The sequence below is a fragment of the Sarcophilus harrisii genome, chromosome 1 (assembly GCF_902635505.1).
Source record: "Sarcophilus harrisii chromosome 1, mSarHar1.11, whole genome shotgun sequence".
NCBI classification, from domain to species: domain Eukaryota; kingdom Metazoa; phylum Chordata; class Mammalia; order Dasyuromorphia; family Dasyuridae; genus Sarcophilus; species Sarcophilus harrisii.
The window spans coordinates 634,496,831-634,514,914 of NC_045426.1; the positions used below are offsets into that span (position 1 = coordinate 634,496,831).

An 18,084-nucleotide genomic window follows, 5' to 3' on the forward strand; every position below is an offset into this window, starting at 1 on the left:
CATAGTTGCAAATCCTTCTAAAATGAATATACAAAAATATTACTTTAAATGGCCCATATTCTATACTTTGTAAAATTAACTTTTATTACATAAAAAGAGCTTCTAATATAAGACTTTAATTAAACCTTGATTAAGTGAATGGCACCTAACTAGAAGTCTTCTCCCAAACCTTAGCCCCAAAATTATTCTGCATTTAAGAGGAAGAAGCAAATCTCCTTCCAATAAGAAGACAATATATTCTCACACATTCCCAAGAACCCTAGTCCCTCTCCCCAGGTCACTGGATTTGTAGTCTTATGATCTGAGTGCACATCTCAGCTGGGCTACTTACTACCTGGGTAAGTGTACCTGGGTACACTTAAAACAAGTTACTTACCTTTCTTTCTAAAACTCCTTCCAGCTCTGAACCTATGAAACCTTTTGAGGGTTTACATGGCCTGAGATTAATACAGACATAATCTAATACATACACTGATAACCATATAGTTAGGATAACAACAATCTTTAGGAATGACAAGAATCAAAGGAAGAGTACAACAAAAAAATCTTCTAGTTAACTAAAACCCACATTCACATACATTCCATTTAACTGAAGTTCTACCATACCAGTCACAGATGTCACACATACCATCTACTTCATAGAATTTTTATGAAGAAATCTGTAATAAACATTTAAACACTATGTAATCATTTTTTTTCAGGAATACCCTTTAACTCAGTTAAACCTTCATTCAGTTAAGTTATACAAGCTACAGTGACTCCAGATTCCTAGAGAAGCCCAAGAAGTACTCAGAAGTATAATTTTATTACTCTACTTTAGGAATCAATGCAGGATAAGGATCCTTTATGCCAGACATGAAGTTTAAGCTAATTTCTTATTTGGCTCAACTATTTTCAAGACATTTTTGATCCTATTATTATCTCCCAAATTTTATACATATCTATGAAGTCTATCATTTTCCGTATACCTCAAAATATCTACATGTATTTTTTAAGACAGCCAGCTTGGTAGTAAAGTAGATAGTACACTGGGTCTGGAGTGAGGAAGACCTCTTTCAGAGTTCAAATCTGACCTCAGATGCTTACTAGTTGTGTAACCCCATTTAACCCTATTTATTTCAGTTCCTTATCTGTAAAATGAAGTAAGAAAAGGAAATGGCAAGCCACTTCAACAGCTTTGCCAAGAAAATCCTAAATGGAGTAAAACAAATTTTTAACCCAGACTTTCATTTACAAATCTCAAATAAAACTAAATATTTCCTACTCTTCTCATGCCTATAATTCTTGAATTATTCATAACTTTAAAAAATTTATGAATTTTTTCCTAAGTCACATTCCCAAGTGAAATCAACATTAATTTGAATTCATGAGGATAAAGAAAATCTGCTTAATGAGAAACCCCCTACTATTAATCCATTCTCAACAGGTCTTGTCTGAACTATAAAATAATTAATCCCTACTATTAATCCATTCTCAACAGGTCTTGTCTGAACTATAAAATAATTAATTTTCTAAAAGATCATGGGGATTTATAAACAACAAATAAATACTTCTGTCTCAAAAAAAGCTCTATCTTCTTCATTCCATCTACTGAAAACTGAGCCACTATTAGGTCTCTGATTACCAGCTTCATTCCTCCAAAAGATGAAAGATAGGCATTCTGTGTTGATTATAAATACATTTGAATGACACTGGTTAGGAAATCAGCAAGAATAAGGTTTTGTGTTTATTTTTTAAAATTCCCTAATCCTTGCATGTTACATTTGGAATCAATTAGATGGTAGAAAATGAAAAGTCTCTCAGGGCTTGTTACCAAACAGCATTAAAATGCTTAACAACTAGTTTCGTTATGACATTTTCAACAAGTTTTCTTAATAAAACCTCCCCCACATGTGACATAATTTATATTGCTTTATCATAATATAAACATTTGCATCCCAATTCTGACGTAGAGCTGAAAAAGAGGTATTAGTTTAAGCTCCCTGTAAGAGGTTTTCTGCACAAAGATGATGTGAATTTGGCAAGATACCTAAGTCAAAGACAACCTTTTGTAGTCAATTAATCTATTTTACAGAAAGCATTAATTTCTCAGTAGCCTGTTTTAAAGAACTTTTAAATTCCTAAGTTGTAAGAGAATTCATATAATAATCAAATTCCTAAGGTTTCTTCTGCCAACAAACATCTTTAATACTTCATATTTTCTGACATACTAAAATTTTTAATTCTCAGCTACATGTCTAATTTTCAACTTCATGCCTGAAAAGTTTTCCCTTTTACATGTGAATTCAGAAGAAACCAAGTATTATTATGTAAACACCTGATCATCAAGGTCTTATTTCTAATCAAAAGGTTAAGAAAAGTCTATTTTATAATAACTTAAATGTAAATATATATATATATATATATATATATATATATATATATATATATATATAGGCAGAAGACAGGCACCCAAATAAAAACAAATCTTTCAGAACCTGTGCTTTGCAATTATTTAGACATACTCAGAGAATTTTTAGAAATGAATTGGGTATTATTAAACTAAAAACTACTAATATGAAAGATTCAGAATTTTGAAGAAAATGTTTAAATAAATATATTTTTTTTATTTTGCCCTCAATTTATTCCTTTTTAAACATCATTCTTCAGATTTCAAATATTGGCATTTTCTTCAATAAAACTTAACTATTACAGAAACTACTACATGATCAACAACTCAAATACATTTATCAAGGAATACATAAAATTTCTCACACCTTATTTTATAGCATTTACCACTTTATTGATTAGAGTCTTTCTAAGGCAAGTAAACTTTCAATAAAATATGGGAACACAGCTCCAACAACAATGGACATTAGATAAAGTATCCTTTGCTAAGGGTAGTCTTAGCTCCTGAGTAGTATAGCTCAGTTTCTAGGGACCAAGCCCTGCAGGAACAGAAGAATGCCACTCCTGGCAAGATGTCCAGCTGACTAGCAGGGCTAATTTGTACTATAGATAAAACAGTTAAGTTGACTGTAATAAGCCAGTCTCCTTCCTACCAAGGTGACCTTCCTTTGGAAATTATACCCAGGTCCCCCCAGCAGTATTATTAGTTAAGCACTTATGAAATGGGATGAATTTGGTTTTTGTTTACCTGTCATTCAAGCAGTCTGGGCATTAAAACAGCTGGCTTCCCTTCCTCAAGTAGTGCAAACGTGGAGGCACAGTAAATAGTTTTTACACAGGTAACTTCACTGTCATCTATATTGGTGAAAATGACAAACCTTGTTAGCATTTTCAGTTTAAAAATTAACGAATACATATACTAATTCACCAAAAATTAGGCAATTATATGTGATTTAATCAGTAATATTATAAATTGAAAAAGATAGTATTTGCCAATAGAACATAAGCAGCTTATTAGCATCATTTTCAAGGAGTCTAGATAAAGGTTTTTCAAAAAAAGCTTAAATAACTTTCCTAAACTATGACTTTAAGACAAATAACTTTCAAGTAAGTTAAGTATTTTGCTGCTTCCTTAAAGATACCATACTAATTCAATATATGATATATAAACTACTCCAAAATTTATATGGGGCATTCTACAGCCCTCCCCTATCATATCAAGAAGATTCAGCAAGATATTGGTCCTATGTAACAATGATTCTCAATTACATTTCAATAAAGCCGCATGATTTCCATAACTACACTGATTGGTACATTGCAACTGCCTTCTACTGACTATACATGTATTTCCTTTATTTATTTGTATATCTGTTGTTCTCTAAAAAATAAATTCCTTGTGAGCAGGGAGTTTTCTTACTTGTTTTCACATCCTCATCACTTGCTATAGTGCCTATCACTTTGGAGACATTTAATAAATAGATAATGGCCTCATATATAAATGTTTCATAGTGATTACAATTAAGTCTAACAGGTCAGAGAACAATAATTCTTATTAACATCAATGGAAAGTTGAGAACATTACAACTAAGAAGGCAGTCTGTATATGAACACCAGGAATCTCCAATTTGGTAGTCTTTATATGAATTCCAATAGAAATAATGTTGAAAAATGGGAAAGATTGTGTTTTTTGCAGCCCACTTACACTTCAGCTAAACAAATATTTCATTTACAGAAGAGGAACCAAGATAGAGGGGAGTAGACAGCTCTTTGAGCTCTTCCTGGCTTCCCTCAAATCAATGCCAGATCAAGCCTCTTAGGGCTTTTGGAGTGACAGAATACACAAATATTTAGAGTATAATGAATTTCCAACAGAAGATATTTTGGAAGAACTTCAAAAAAAGGAACTTCAATCAGGCACTGGGGAAAGCAGCTGAGCATAAGCACAGTGCAGGGGACCCAAGGCAGCTCTGGGGAAATCTACTGAAAGGCTCTTACTCAAAATACAGTAGCATAGGCTATTCTGTCCTGGGTCAGAAGCCAGTGGATCAGCAGACTAACGTGAAACATCCACAGCAAATACAAAAGGAAAATAGTGGGTTCCTGAGCCCCAGCATAATGAAGGACTTAGCCACGCCTACCCAGCACAAAAGGAAGCCAGCAGCACAGCTCCAGAGCAGTATGAAACTGTTGTTGCCTGTAGAGGAAACTTGGGATGATCTCCCCTTTACCTTAAGAGCAAACCTCAATTTTAAAAATAAGCAAAAAAGTAAAAGTACTCTGACCATAGATAGCTTTTATGGAGACAGAATAATAGACTTCAAACTTTGGGGCCACTAAAGGCAAATCGTCTCCAGATGATATGTGAAAAGGTAATAAGAGTTGATCTCTATTTCACAAAGCTCTCTTGGAAAATTTTATTAGAAAAATGGAAAAAAGAAATGAGAATTTTGCAGGAGAATTTGGAAAATTTAACACAGAAATTATCTGAAGAAAACTGTTTTAAAAATAATTATAGAGAAATGGAAAAAGCATATAACTCCTTAGAAAATAGATTTGACAAAGTGGAAATGCCAAATGCAAAAGAAAATAAAAAAGCTAATTGAAAAAAATAACTCACTAAACATTAGAATTGAACAAATGGAAGTGAATGATTCAATGAGATACCAAGAATAAGTCAAACAAAACCAAAAAATTGGAAAATAAAAGAAAATGTAAAATACCTCAATGGAAAAATAACTGATCTGGAAAATAGAAAATAGGAGAGACAACCTCTGTATTCCTTGAAAACCATGATGAAAAAAAAAAAAGAGCCTAGACAACATCTTTCAGGAAATCATCAAGGAAAACTGTCCTGATGTCCTAGAACCAAAGAGTAAAATAGCCCTTGAAAGAATTCATCAATCACCTGAAAGAGACCTCAAAATGAAAACTCCAAGGAATATCATAGCTAAATTTCAGAATTATCAGACCAAGAAGAAAATATTGCAAGCAGCCAGAAAGAATTCAACTATCAAGGAGCCACAGTCCATCATAGGAAGATGCTATGTTTGACTCTTGAGAACTGCATCTCTGATATGGATATACTTAGAGGGTAGAAAAGTAGAGGCAGAAAGGGGATTGTACTGGAAGAAGAAGAAAAGGGAGATAAAATGGGATAAATTATATCTCATGAAAAGGCAAAAAAGACATTACAATTGAGGGAAAGAAGGGAAGGGGATGAGCATTATGTGAACCTTATTCTCATCGAATTTGGCTCAAAGAACAGAATATCAAAGTAGGAAGGAAAAGGGGAAAGAAAAGGGAGAAGCCAATAATAGGAAGAAGTAAAAGGGGAAAGGTATAAGAAAGGGGGAGGTTTTGTAAATGGGGGAGGCCTGTTTGAGGAAGGTGATTTCAGAAGCAAAATACTGAAGAAGAAGGGGAAAAGGGAAAAGAAAAAAAGAAAAGTATAACGAAGAAAACAAGATGGTAGGAAATACAGATTTAGTCATTTTAACTGTGAATGTGAATGGGATGAACTCTCCCATAAAACGGAAGGAGACAGCAAACTGGATTAAAAGCCAGACTCCTCCAATATGTTGTTTTCAAGAAACACATTTAAAGCAATGATACATTTAGAGTAAAGGTAAAAGACTGAAGCATAATCTATTACACTTCAACTGAAGTAAAAAAAAAAAAAAAAAAAAAAAGCAGAGGTGGTGACTCTGATTTCAGATAAAGGAAAAGCAAAAATAGAATAATTAAAAGAGATAAGGAAAGAATTACATCTTGCTAAAGGGTACCACTGATAATGAAGTAATATCAATACAAAACATATATGCACCAAGTGATATAGCATCCAAATTCCTAGAGAAGTTCAGGAGAGATGCAAGAAGATTTAGCAGCCAAACTGTATTAGTGGGGAATCTCAACCTTGTTCTCTCAGAACTAGATAAATCGAACCACAAAATAAATAAGAAAGAAGTTAAGGAGGTAATAGAATTTTTGAAAAGTTAGATATGATAGACCTTTGGAGAAAATTGAAGACAGAAAGGAACATACTTTTTTCTCAGTGGTACATGGAACCTACACAAAAACTGACAATATATTAGGGTATAAAAATCTCAAAATCAGATGCAAAAATGCATAAAGGCAGAAATAGTAAATGCAGCTTTTATCAGATCATGATGCAATAAAAATTACATGTAAATAAGGGCTATGGAAAAATAGACCAGAAATTGCAAACTAAATCATCTAATCCTAAATGAGTGGGTGAAACTACAAATCATAGATACAATCAATAATTTCATTCCAAGAGAATGACAATAATGAGACAACATACCAAAATTGATGGGATAGAATCAAAGCAGTTTTTAGGGGAAGTTTTATATCTCTAGATGTTTACTTACATAAAACAGAGAAAGACAAGATCAATGAATTAATTGGGCATGCAACTAAAAAAGCAGGGAAAAGAACAAATTAACCCCCCCCCCAATTAAATATCAAATTTGAAATTATAAAAATAAAAGGGGAGATAAATAAAATTGAAAGAAAATTATTTAATAAAACTAAGAATTGGTTTTATGAAAAAAATAAAAAAATAGATAAACCTCTGGTTAATTTGATTAGAAAAAGGAAAGAGGAAAATCAAATTATTAATATCAAAAATATAAAAGGTGAACTTTCCACCAATGAAGAAGAAATTAAAACAATAATTAGTAACTATTTTGCCCAACTATATGCAGATAAATCTGATAATCTAAGTGAAATGTATGAATACTTAAAAATATAGATTGCCCATATTAAGAAAGGAAGAAATAAATTCTTAAATAGTCCCATTTTAGAAAAAGAAATTGAACAAGCTATTAATTCCCTAAGAAAAATATCTCCAGGGACAGATGTATTTACATGTAAATTCTACCAAACATTTAAAGTACAATTAATTCCACTATTATGCAAGCTATTTGGAAAAACAAAGAAAGAAAGAGTCCTACCAAATTCCTTTCATAATGCAAATATGGTACTAATACCTAAATTAGATAAGGTCATCTTATCTAATTAAAGACCAATTCCCCTAATGAATATCGATACAAAAATGTTAAATAGAATATTAACAAAGAGATAACAGCAAGTTATCCCCAAGATATTACATACTGACCAAGTAGGATTTATAGCAGGACTATAGGGCTGATTCAATGTTAGGAAACTATTAGCATAATTGACTATATCAATAACCATATCATATCATATCATATCATGATTATGTGATTAAAAATCATATTATCTCAATAGATGCAGAAAAAGTATTTGACAAAATTCAACAACCAACAACCATTCCTATTAAAAACACTAGAGTGTATAGGAATAGTTTTCCTTAAAAAACCATTAGCAAACATTATATATAATGGGGATATAAGCATTCCCAATAAGATTGGGGTGAAACAAGATTGTCCACTATCATCATTACTATTCAATATTGTTTTAGCTTTAGCAATAAGAGAAGAAAAAGAAATTAAAGGAATTTCAGTAGATAATGAGGAAACAAAATTGTTACTCTTTGCAGATGATATGATGGTATACTTAGAGAATCAACCAAAAAAGTACTAGAAAAAATTAACTTTAGCAAACCTGCAGGATACAAAATAATCCAATAAATCATCAGCATTTCTATGTTATTTCTATGTTACCAACAAAGTCTGGCAGCAAGAGATACAAAGAGAAATTCCATTTAAAATAACAGTAAATAATATAAAGTATTTGGGAGTCTATCTGCTACAGTAACATCAGGAACTACATGAACACAATTACAAACTTTTTAATATTTGTTTTTAAAACTCTCAGTTCACTATACCCAAAGGGCTATCAAACTGTGCACACCCTTTGACCCAGCAGTGTTTCTACTGGTTTCTATTATCCCAAAGAGATCATAAAAGAGGGAAAAGGACCCACATGTGCAAAAATGTTTGGGGCAGCCCTTTTTGTAGTGTCAAGAAATTGAAAACTGAGTGGCTGCCCATCAGCTGGGGAATGACTGAATAAGTTATAGTATGTGAATGTTATAGAATATTATTATTCTGTAAGAAATGATCAGCCAGATGGTTACAGAGAGGCCTGGAGGGACTTACATGAACTGATGCTAAGTGAAGCGAGTAGACTAAGAGAACATTGTACACAAAAACAACAAGATTATACAATGATCAATTATGATGGACGTGACTCCATCAATGAGATGATTCATAATTCAGGCCAGTTCCAATGGTCATGTGATAGAGAGCACCATTTGCATCCAGAGAAAGGACTGTGGGGACTGATTGTAAACCCTAATATAGTATTTTCACCTTGTTTGTTGTTTGTCATCTTTTTTTCCTTTTTGATCTGATTCTTCTTGTTCAATGTGATAATTGTGAAAATATATGTAGAAGAAGTACACATGTTTAACATATATTGGATTGCTTGCTGTCTAAGGAATAGGATGGGAGAAAGAGGGGAAATAATTTGTAAGACAGGTTTTGCAAGGGTAATGTTGAAAATTACCTATGCATATGTTTAGAAAATAAAAAAGTTTTAATAAAAAAAACATTTAACTTACATTTACCCTAAGTATACCCTAGGTGTTCAACATGCAAAGATAAAAGATAGTTTCAGCCCTCCAAAAGTATACAAATTTAGGAATGAGATATGTAGAGTAATTAAAAATACACAGAAGAAATTAAATAATGGTTTGAAGGTCTAAAGAAGAGATCTTTTATAGCATGGCAATCAGGAAAGCGTTACACTAGTGAATATATCTGAGCTGAATAAATAATGGACCAATTTAATCAAGATATGAGGATGGGGTGGAGGGAAAAAGGAAGGGGGACACATCTGAAGAAATCAGTGAAGGAGAGACTGAGCATCAGCATCAGAGATATCATGAAATTAAGGCTAAAAATATATATTAGAGCCAGACCACTGGATGCACCTTGACTAACAGGTTAGAGAAGTACCATATCATTCAGCAGAGATAGGTTTTCTCGCCTTGGAATTCTTTCACCTTTCCTTCTCTTCTTCTATCTCTCCACCTTCTTTGTATCTTCTTTGCTTTCCTAAGACTATCAACAGAGGAAATAGTTCTGCTACCCCTATAAAGAGGGTACTATTCTGACTTTGGATACCAAGGTGGAAAATATAGGCAGAAAAAAGGGAGCTAAGTAAGGACACAGAAATTCAAGGAATACCTAAGTGAAAATCATAGCATATGCTTTGAGAACTACAGTGCTAGGCAACAGAGGACTAATGACAAGTTTGTTGAATTTTTTAAGTCTTTTTTTAATTACGGGAAATACTTCTCCAATGAACACTGTTCTCCATTCCAGTACCCATATTACCTTAAGACTTCCACTTGTTCCAGTTTCTTGCCCAGACTGAAGCCTACAGAGGAATAATCAGGACAGGAATTCCAAACCAAAAACGAAGGTTGCAATTCTGTTGTTCACAGGAGTCCCAGCTGGCTAATGCTAACTGACTTCAGCAATAGTATTGTTGCTTAGACCTAGACCAAGGTAAAGAATCTGCAGAGCTCAGACCTGAGGGAATGTCCATCAGGCTTTGCCAAGGATCATTTGGAAGCACTAAATTGATGAACCTTACCCTAAACTTTCCCTGAGATCCTAGAATAAGTACTATAATGCATATCTTAAGAAAGCAGAAATAGAACCAGTCTAGAACTTCCTTCTAGAATTGCACAGAGCCTAGTACTAAACATCAACCCTAAATTCACAAAAAAAAGGCTAGAAGAATAAACAAATAAAAAAATCCCATTATAAAAAGGTATAAGAGTAACAGAGAAACTGAAGATACAAACTTGGAGTAAACAGAATGATTCTGTAATATCTACAGCAAAAGTGAAAATACTATGTTGTGATACACATTCTGCCCCCACAAGCCTCTCTCTGGATGTAGATGGCTTTCTCCATTGTATAATGTGGTTACTGTATATAATGTATATAATGATACTGTATATAATGATCTCAGTTCTACTCATTTCAGTTAGCATCAGTTCATGTAAGTCTCAGCCTTTCTGAAACCATCCTGATGATCCTTTCTTATAGAACAATTATTCCATTACATTCATATATCATAACTTATTTAGCCATTCCCTAGCTGATGGTCATCCACTTAGTCTCAAGTTCCTTGCCACTTCAAAATAGGTTGCCACAAACATTTTTGCACATGTGGGTCCTTTTCCCTTTTTAATGATCTCTTTGAGATACAGACTCAGTGGAAGACACTGCTAGATCAAAGGATATGCACAGTTTAATAGCGGAAAATGAAATACCAAATAGATAAAAAATTAAAAAACAAAAATAATCATCCACAATTCCCAGAGGATTAAACGTAAACTATGCTACCCACCCATTTTCAGAATGGTAAAAGACTTGGAGTACAAAATGAGAGACATTTTTTGGATGTAACTAACATGAAAATTTGTTATGCTTTCAGTTTTATTTTTCTTTTGTTCTCATTTGGGAGTGAGTATGGAAAAGAAGGTACAAAAAACAGATTTTTGTTGGTAAGGGGAAAAAAACAAGAATTCAATAGAAAATGTTAGTATTAACAGTCTTTCCCCTATGAAATATTGAAGAAATTGTCAAAAAAAATTGTATAAAATTTGTGGCAAATTTTAAATATCTGGGGAGAAGTCTAGGGATCATGAAGTTCAGGAGAAGGAAATCATGCATAAAAATGTATGTATATTGTGTACCAATCAATGAATTGGACAGGACAGACAACTTAGCTCTACACTACATTTCAATTTGAAGGTTTTACAATTTCTTCCCTTTCTACTTCAGGAATAAACAAAATGATTCTCTTAAAAAAAAAAAAAAGCTAAATAGTTTTATTCCAATTATGGTCAGCAATAGGGGAAAATAAGCAGGGAGAAACTGACAAATATAATAGAGAAGGGAAAGCTGATTTACTAAAAAGGAAAGTGAGGCACAAAGAAGGTAGTAAGGGACTTGCTCACAGATGCAAACAATCAGAATGCAGATTTCCATCTCACTCTGAGTTTGTCACTTCTATAAAATGAGGGAGTCAGCTAAAGTATTTCTATTATACTGAATCCTATTATACTATGACTTTGAAACCAGTTATTATTCTTTTTTATAAATCACTGATTGGTGCTGTCTCAGTCATACTGAGACCTGTTAAAGACCTTAGTTTAAAAGGCCAAGTTCTCCCACTGCATCCAGGGCCATCTCCAATCTTCCTAATCTCTATCTGGCTACTGGACCCAGATGGCTCCAGAGAACAAAGTGAGGCAGGTGACCTTGCCCAGCCCTCCCTCACTTCAATCCAACTCACTTGCATGTCATGTCATCATCTCCCTGTTACCATGGTCCTCCTTTGAAAAGAGACAAACAACAATAACACTAGGTTTTTTGCACATATTAATTAAATAGGCAAGTAAAGGATGGCCTGTATTTCAGTCCAGTATCAAAAGTTTATATTTTAAAAGAATGAAGAATTTCATATATATATATATATATATATATATATATATATATATGTACAAAAAGAAAACTAATTTTTTTCCACAATTTGTGAACTGTAGCAAAAGGAAAATATTCCCTATAACAAATCAGGCCACAGGATCAATTGACTGTTCAAGAGATAATATTGTGTACTCACACTCCCCAATACCCAATCATTACTAAAACTTTAATGATGTTGAAGGAACAAGTTTCTCCTCATCAATTGTGCCAGTGTTTTTTTAGAATCAACAGGTTTTCCATATATTTAAATTTTCCTGTATCAAGTTAATACTGTAACCATAACCAATTCTTCCAAATTCCAAATATGAGATCTGAAAAACTTGGAAACACAAATTTTGCTAAAAAAGAAAAAAGTAATCTAACTTTGGAACTTTGTTCCGATGATTGTTTGAACAGTCAGTGACAATAATTTTGTTATGATTCTCAGATACACTTAGTCAAGTGAAACTACAATTGTTCAAATCAACAACTTCCTCTATTGTCCTGTTTCTAATTTCAGGGTAACTAGTGCCAAAACATGTGACTTCCTTCAATTTGTTATGTGGAAAAGTTTGTTGAAAATTTTTTATGATTAGTTTAAGTTATCTCAACATGAGTCTCATTTTTTTTCCCCAGACTCCATGAATGGTCTTCATTTTTCTCTGAGTTCCACTCATCACTCTCTTAACTTTCTCTACTATGCCATATCTAAACTTCTTGCCCCAAAAGTTCACTCTCTGTGTTATAGTTCTCCTCTGATTGGTTTGTTTTTCCCAGAACCGCCATTTTAAGAAGATGCTCAGTCTTAGAGGGAAAGGATGTGATAGTTCCCTCTTTCTCTCCATTCAAATCTCTGATTATACCCTCTTTGGGATCAGGCCATGGCCAAGGGCGTCTCTACCCTCATTTTGGAAACCACTGGCATATCAGTGAGGCTGTGCAAGAGTGCATGCAACAAGAATCATCTATACATGAAGGTAGCAGATGGGAAATGGAAGACTGAATGGTGTATAAGGAAAATGTGGCAGGCTAAGTGGAATTGAGTAGCATGAAGAGGAGTAACATTAACTAAGCATGAAAAACTCGGCTTGAGCCAAATGTGTGGAGGTCTTTACATTCAAGCTAAGGGGGATGATTCTGGGAAGATAATAGAGGTAGGTTAGTAAATTTTAAGCTACAAACAAAAAACACAGACTGGTGAAAAATCAGTAAGACTTGGGGCACCACAAGGGTCCTCTTGGCACAACCCAAGAAGACCCCCAAGAAAAACCTCAGGAGGGGATAGCCAGTGTAAAGTGCAAACACCTTAAGCTAGCTCTGCAAAACAGCAAGTGGGAGCCCCTGGTGTGAGCTGGGTTTGGCTGGAGCCTCAAAAGGAACCACAGAACCTTTCACCTTCCAGACTCTAGGGTCTGATGAGTGCAAAGGCGGTGAGGCAGGGATACTGCCTGCAGGAGCTTTTGGTTTAGGGTTCCAGATCAGAGGGGAGAGCTGAAGGGGAGCTAGAGGCACCCCCACCCCATCCCACAGTTAGAGGAGCTTACACTAATACTTCTCAAAAACAAACAAACAAACCAGCAAAGAAGAAAAAATCCAGAACTCAGTATGGGATAGGGAAGACCAAGGGTTCATCTTCAGAAGAAGACAATAAAGTTAAAAAAAAAAAAAGTTTCTTCTACCCCAAAGAGTAATGTTAAATGGCTCCCTGTCCAGAGAGAATTTATAGAACTCAAAAAAGAATTGAAAAAATCAAACAAATGACACTGAGGAAAAACTAAATAAATAAAAACAAAAACAAAAACCATACAAAAAAACAAGATTATGAAAAAAAAAGTTAACCAACTGAAAAAGAAGATAGAGTCTTAACGATGAAAATAACTCTTTGAAATTTAGAATTGGGCAAGGGGAAACCTTTTGAAGTTATAAGAGACCAAGAAATAACAAAAGAGATTATAAAGAATGAAAATAATAGAATAGAATGTGAAACATAAGAAAAACAACAGATCTGGAGAATAGATCAAGAAGGGGAAATATAAGAATAATTGGACTACCTGAAAGTTGTGACCAAAAAAAGAACCTTGACACAATAATATAAGAAATTATCAAAGAAAATCATCCTGAAATGATGGAACATGAAGGGAAAATAGAAAAAAGCCACTGATCACTACCTCAAAGAGATCCATTGTGAAAAACACATAGGAATATCATTGTCAAATTTTGAAGCCCCCAGATCAAAGAGAAAATTCTGCAAGAAATTTTTTAAAAAATCAAATACACTAAACTACAATTAATTTGAAAACAAATTAGAATGGTAAAGAACTTATCAACAGCTACAATAAAAGATAACAGGTCCTAGAATCATATCACAAACCCCTTCTTCCTCAATTCTCTGAAGGTATTAGAGAACACAGAAGTGAGTATAATGTAAATGGACCTATCCCTGAGAAATGGAAGCCAGAACAATCATGTTACATTTTAAAAGATACAAGTAAGATAAGATCTAAAATTCTATACAATTTGAAATTCTGATTGAGATGTATATCTTCAATAAGTAGGTCAACTACAAAGGGAAAAACAGAAAGGTTCTGATAAGTGGTTAAATAACCTTATTTTTGGCTCAAACAGGAACTGAAAGCTTGGAGGTTAATTAGTAGCTAAATGGAATGCATTGTGGTAATCTGCATAGCAATAACTAAAATAATGGAGTTCAGAATTTTAAATGTAACTTACCTAAGGTTACAAGTTTCTGGAAAACTGTTAGAAAACACAATTTTTCAAAGCAATCTGGACATAAGGAATCATACTTTCAGACTGTCTAAGATTATAGGAAAAGATAATGGTAAATATTGGTGGGGATGTGGGAAAACTGGGACACTAATACATTGTTGGTACAGTTATGAAATGATCCAATCATCCAGGAGAGCAATTTATAACTATGCCTAAAGACACATGCATTCCTTTGGATCTAGCTGTGTATCTAAAGAGATCACAAAAGAGAGAAAATGATGCATATGTGCAAAAATGTTTATAGCATCCCTTTTTGTACTGGCAAGGAACTGGAAATTGAGTGGATGCCCATCAATTGGGGAATAGCTGGATAAGTTATGATATATTAAAGTAATGGAATATTATTGTTCTATAAGAAATTACAAGTGCCCTGATTTCATCAGAGCACTGATGCTGAGTGAATTAATGGGTGATTCAAGGCAATTCAATGAGGTGATTCAAGGCAATTCCTTGAATTGGAATGGAAAGGACCATCTGCATCCAGATAGAAAACTATGGAGGCTGAATATGAAACGGAGCATAGTATTTTCACCTTTTTTTTTTTTTTTTAAATCATTGATGTTTGCTTTGTTTTCCCCTTTCCCATGGTTTTTTCCCTTTTGATCTGATTTTTCTTGCATAGCATGACAAATATGAAAATATATTCACAAGAATTGCACCTGTTTAACCTATACTGGATTACTTGCTGTCTCGGGGAGAAAAATTTGGAACAAGGTTTTGCAAAGGTGTGAATGTTAAAAACTATCTTTGCATGGATCTGGAAAAATAAAAAATACTATTGGAAAAAAAAATAAAATGTGTGTTCCTCAATTTTTTTTTCCAGCCATCTTTAAATTCCTGGGAGACAAAGAATAAGTTTCAGTGAATCTAGACCTCTATCTCATCAACAGGGTCATATAAGAGTATGACACTGTTTTTACTTATCATTTTTAATCTGTTCTTTCTTGCTTTCAGGTGAATGAAACAGATTAACAATAACTTGGGCAGTTTCAAAAGGTCAGAAGATGGAGCCATCATAAATATAGGTGCTTCAATCCATGCCAATAACTGTCAAAAACCACAGTGAGAAGTATTGTGCCAACAGACATGCACAGACCATTTCAGCACAGCAGACACACAGACTCATCTAACTATTGTCTATGTCGCATTTGGAAGTAAATTTGATGAGATGAATGTAATGAAGAGACTGGTGAAGCCTGAGGTTCATTCTCTCAGGAGGCTGAGATGGTAAAGGGTTATGGCATAAAGCTAGAACTAGCTCAAATCTCTTCAACTGTTTAATTTTCAGTGTAAGCAGCTATATTTCAGAAATAACAAACATTACAAATCAGGACTTAATTTATTGCTTTGTTGAATGTCTAGACCAGTGGGATCAAACTCAAATAGAAACACATCCCTGCTGGCCACAAACTGATTTAGAAAAACTGAAATCCATATTATTTATATTGTATTATGTTTTTTATTTCTTTCCTTGAGTTTAACATTTCCCAATTACAATTTCTGGGGAGAAGGGAGATAATTTCAGTTATGTGACTTGCCCAGAGTCACACAGCTAAGTATTAAATATTTAATATATTAAAAGTATTAAATAGTTGAACTCAATTCCTCCTGACTTCAAGGGCCAGTGTTCTATCTACTATACCATCTAGTTGCTCCTCTCCCACATTACATTTTAATCTGGTAAGGGATATTCTGAAGTTTAGGAGTTTGACAATTCTGGTTTAGACTAAAGAAGATGATGGTAAAAATGTTAACTACACAGGTATATAAATTAACACAAAGTAGGTTTTTGGAGGGAGGACACTAAGGGTTGAGGTATAGTGGCATTTGAGCTAAATTTTCTGGGAAATCAGGCATTCCAAGTGGTAAAGGATAAAAGATTATATTCCAGGTAAGGGAAGACAGCTATTGAAAGACAGAAGACATGGAGCATCCCAAACACTGAAAAAAATGTGGGTGAGCCAATATAGATGGAATACAGAGTACTAGGAGAGGAGTAGTAATGTATAAGAAGATTGGAAAAATTGGAAAGGTATTAAAAGTCAGGTTCTGAAGAACTTGAAATTTCAAATTAAGGATTTTATTTTTATCTTTCTGATAATAGTAGGGATTTATTGGAGTTTGAGTTAGGAAGGTGGTGTGATTAGAAAAATCTGATAGCTATGTGGAAGATTGATTGGAAATTAGGAAACTTCAAGAATCTAAGTGATAAGGCTTGAATTGGTGTGGTGATTGTAGATATAGAGCAAAGGTTCTCAAACCATTTCATCTTTGGATTTCTACTTTAGATTTTAAACTATTAAACACCTATTCCTCCACTCTAGAAACTTGCATTCACAATGGATTGGAGGGATGGTGCCCTTAAAACAGTGATAAGGAGGTGTGAAAGAGGGATGAGCTGGGGAGAGAGGAGAAAATAATGAGTTTGAAGTAGATCTTTTAGGAATTAGACACCAAGACCAAGCCTTAGGTAATGCTTCCACAGTTTGGGATTAAAAGGAAAAAAAGGAATTGTTGCAAGAATTTGCTGGCAGACAGGTATACTATAATTTACTTAACCACTTAAGTGAGTAATGCTCATCAGTAAGTGATGGACATGGGTATAAGGTGGTCAGGTGAGAAAATAGACTGTTAAAGGTACTCACTGGGATGCTTACATTCTTATTGTAAAGAAAGAAGGTGCCTTTATTTGTTCTCTCCAAAATCTACTTTAGACACATTTTGGAAAGACTGACTCCCTTTTCCTGAATTTCAACTAAAAAATTTAAGTGACTTTCTAAGAATCACAGCTATTGACTTTTAGGGTTTTAAGTCTAGTACTATCTCTACTACACCAGATCAAAAAGGAAAGGCTTCTTAAAAGGAAATTAATTATACAGGCTTTCCTACTTTTTTGCAAAGGGGGGTGGGGGGAGAGGACATAGGAATTCTAGTATTCAAAAACTGAATCAGGAGCTTTATACTATCTAAATACATTGTAGAACCCATTACTTCTTTCTCCCTCCCCCCCCCTTCCTATCTTTTGCCAGCAGATTATTGCCAGTACACCTCCTCACTGGCTCTTCAATCTATCCATATCAGTTCCTTCTCTATTGCCTACAAACGGTTCCCAAGTCTCCCTCATTAAAAATTTTGCCAAGTCTATCAAAAAGTTCTTCATTTGATCCTATAATCCCTCGTATCTCTTATCCCTTTCACAAATAAAAGTCTTTGAGAAAGCTCTCTACAAATCCTCTCTTTTTACTTTATTCTAAACCCTCTACAATCTGGCTTTTGATATCATTATTCAACTGATAATTCTCTTTTCAAAATTACTCCAGATCTCTTTAAAAAAAAATTAAAGGCAGAGCCAATGTAATAGAATAAAGGGAGTTACTCCCATGAGCTCTCCCTCCAAAGACCCTCCAAATACTTC

At 33.8% G+C, this 18,084-nt stretch overlaps 1 protein-coding gene across 4 annotated transcripts in view; it reads right to left on the reverse strand.

Moving 5' to 3' along the window:
* SLC45A4 (solute carrier family 45 member 4) overlaps nucleotides 1–18,084 on the reverse strand; it is a 135,709-nt gene that overhangs the window by 71,553 nt on the left and 46,072 nt on the right. For all 4 annotated transcript variants that reach the window (XM_023496525.2, XM_031947268.1, XM_031947267.1 and 1 more), the window contains one exon: nucleotides 3,137–3,243. The gene's annotated coding sequence lies outside the window, so the exon portion shown is untranslated. The remainder of the gene's footprint in view (nucleotides 1–3,136; nucleotides 3,244–18,084) is intronic.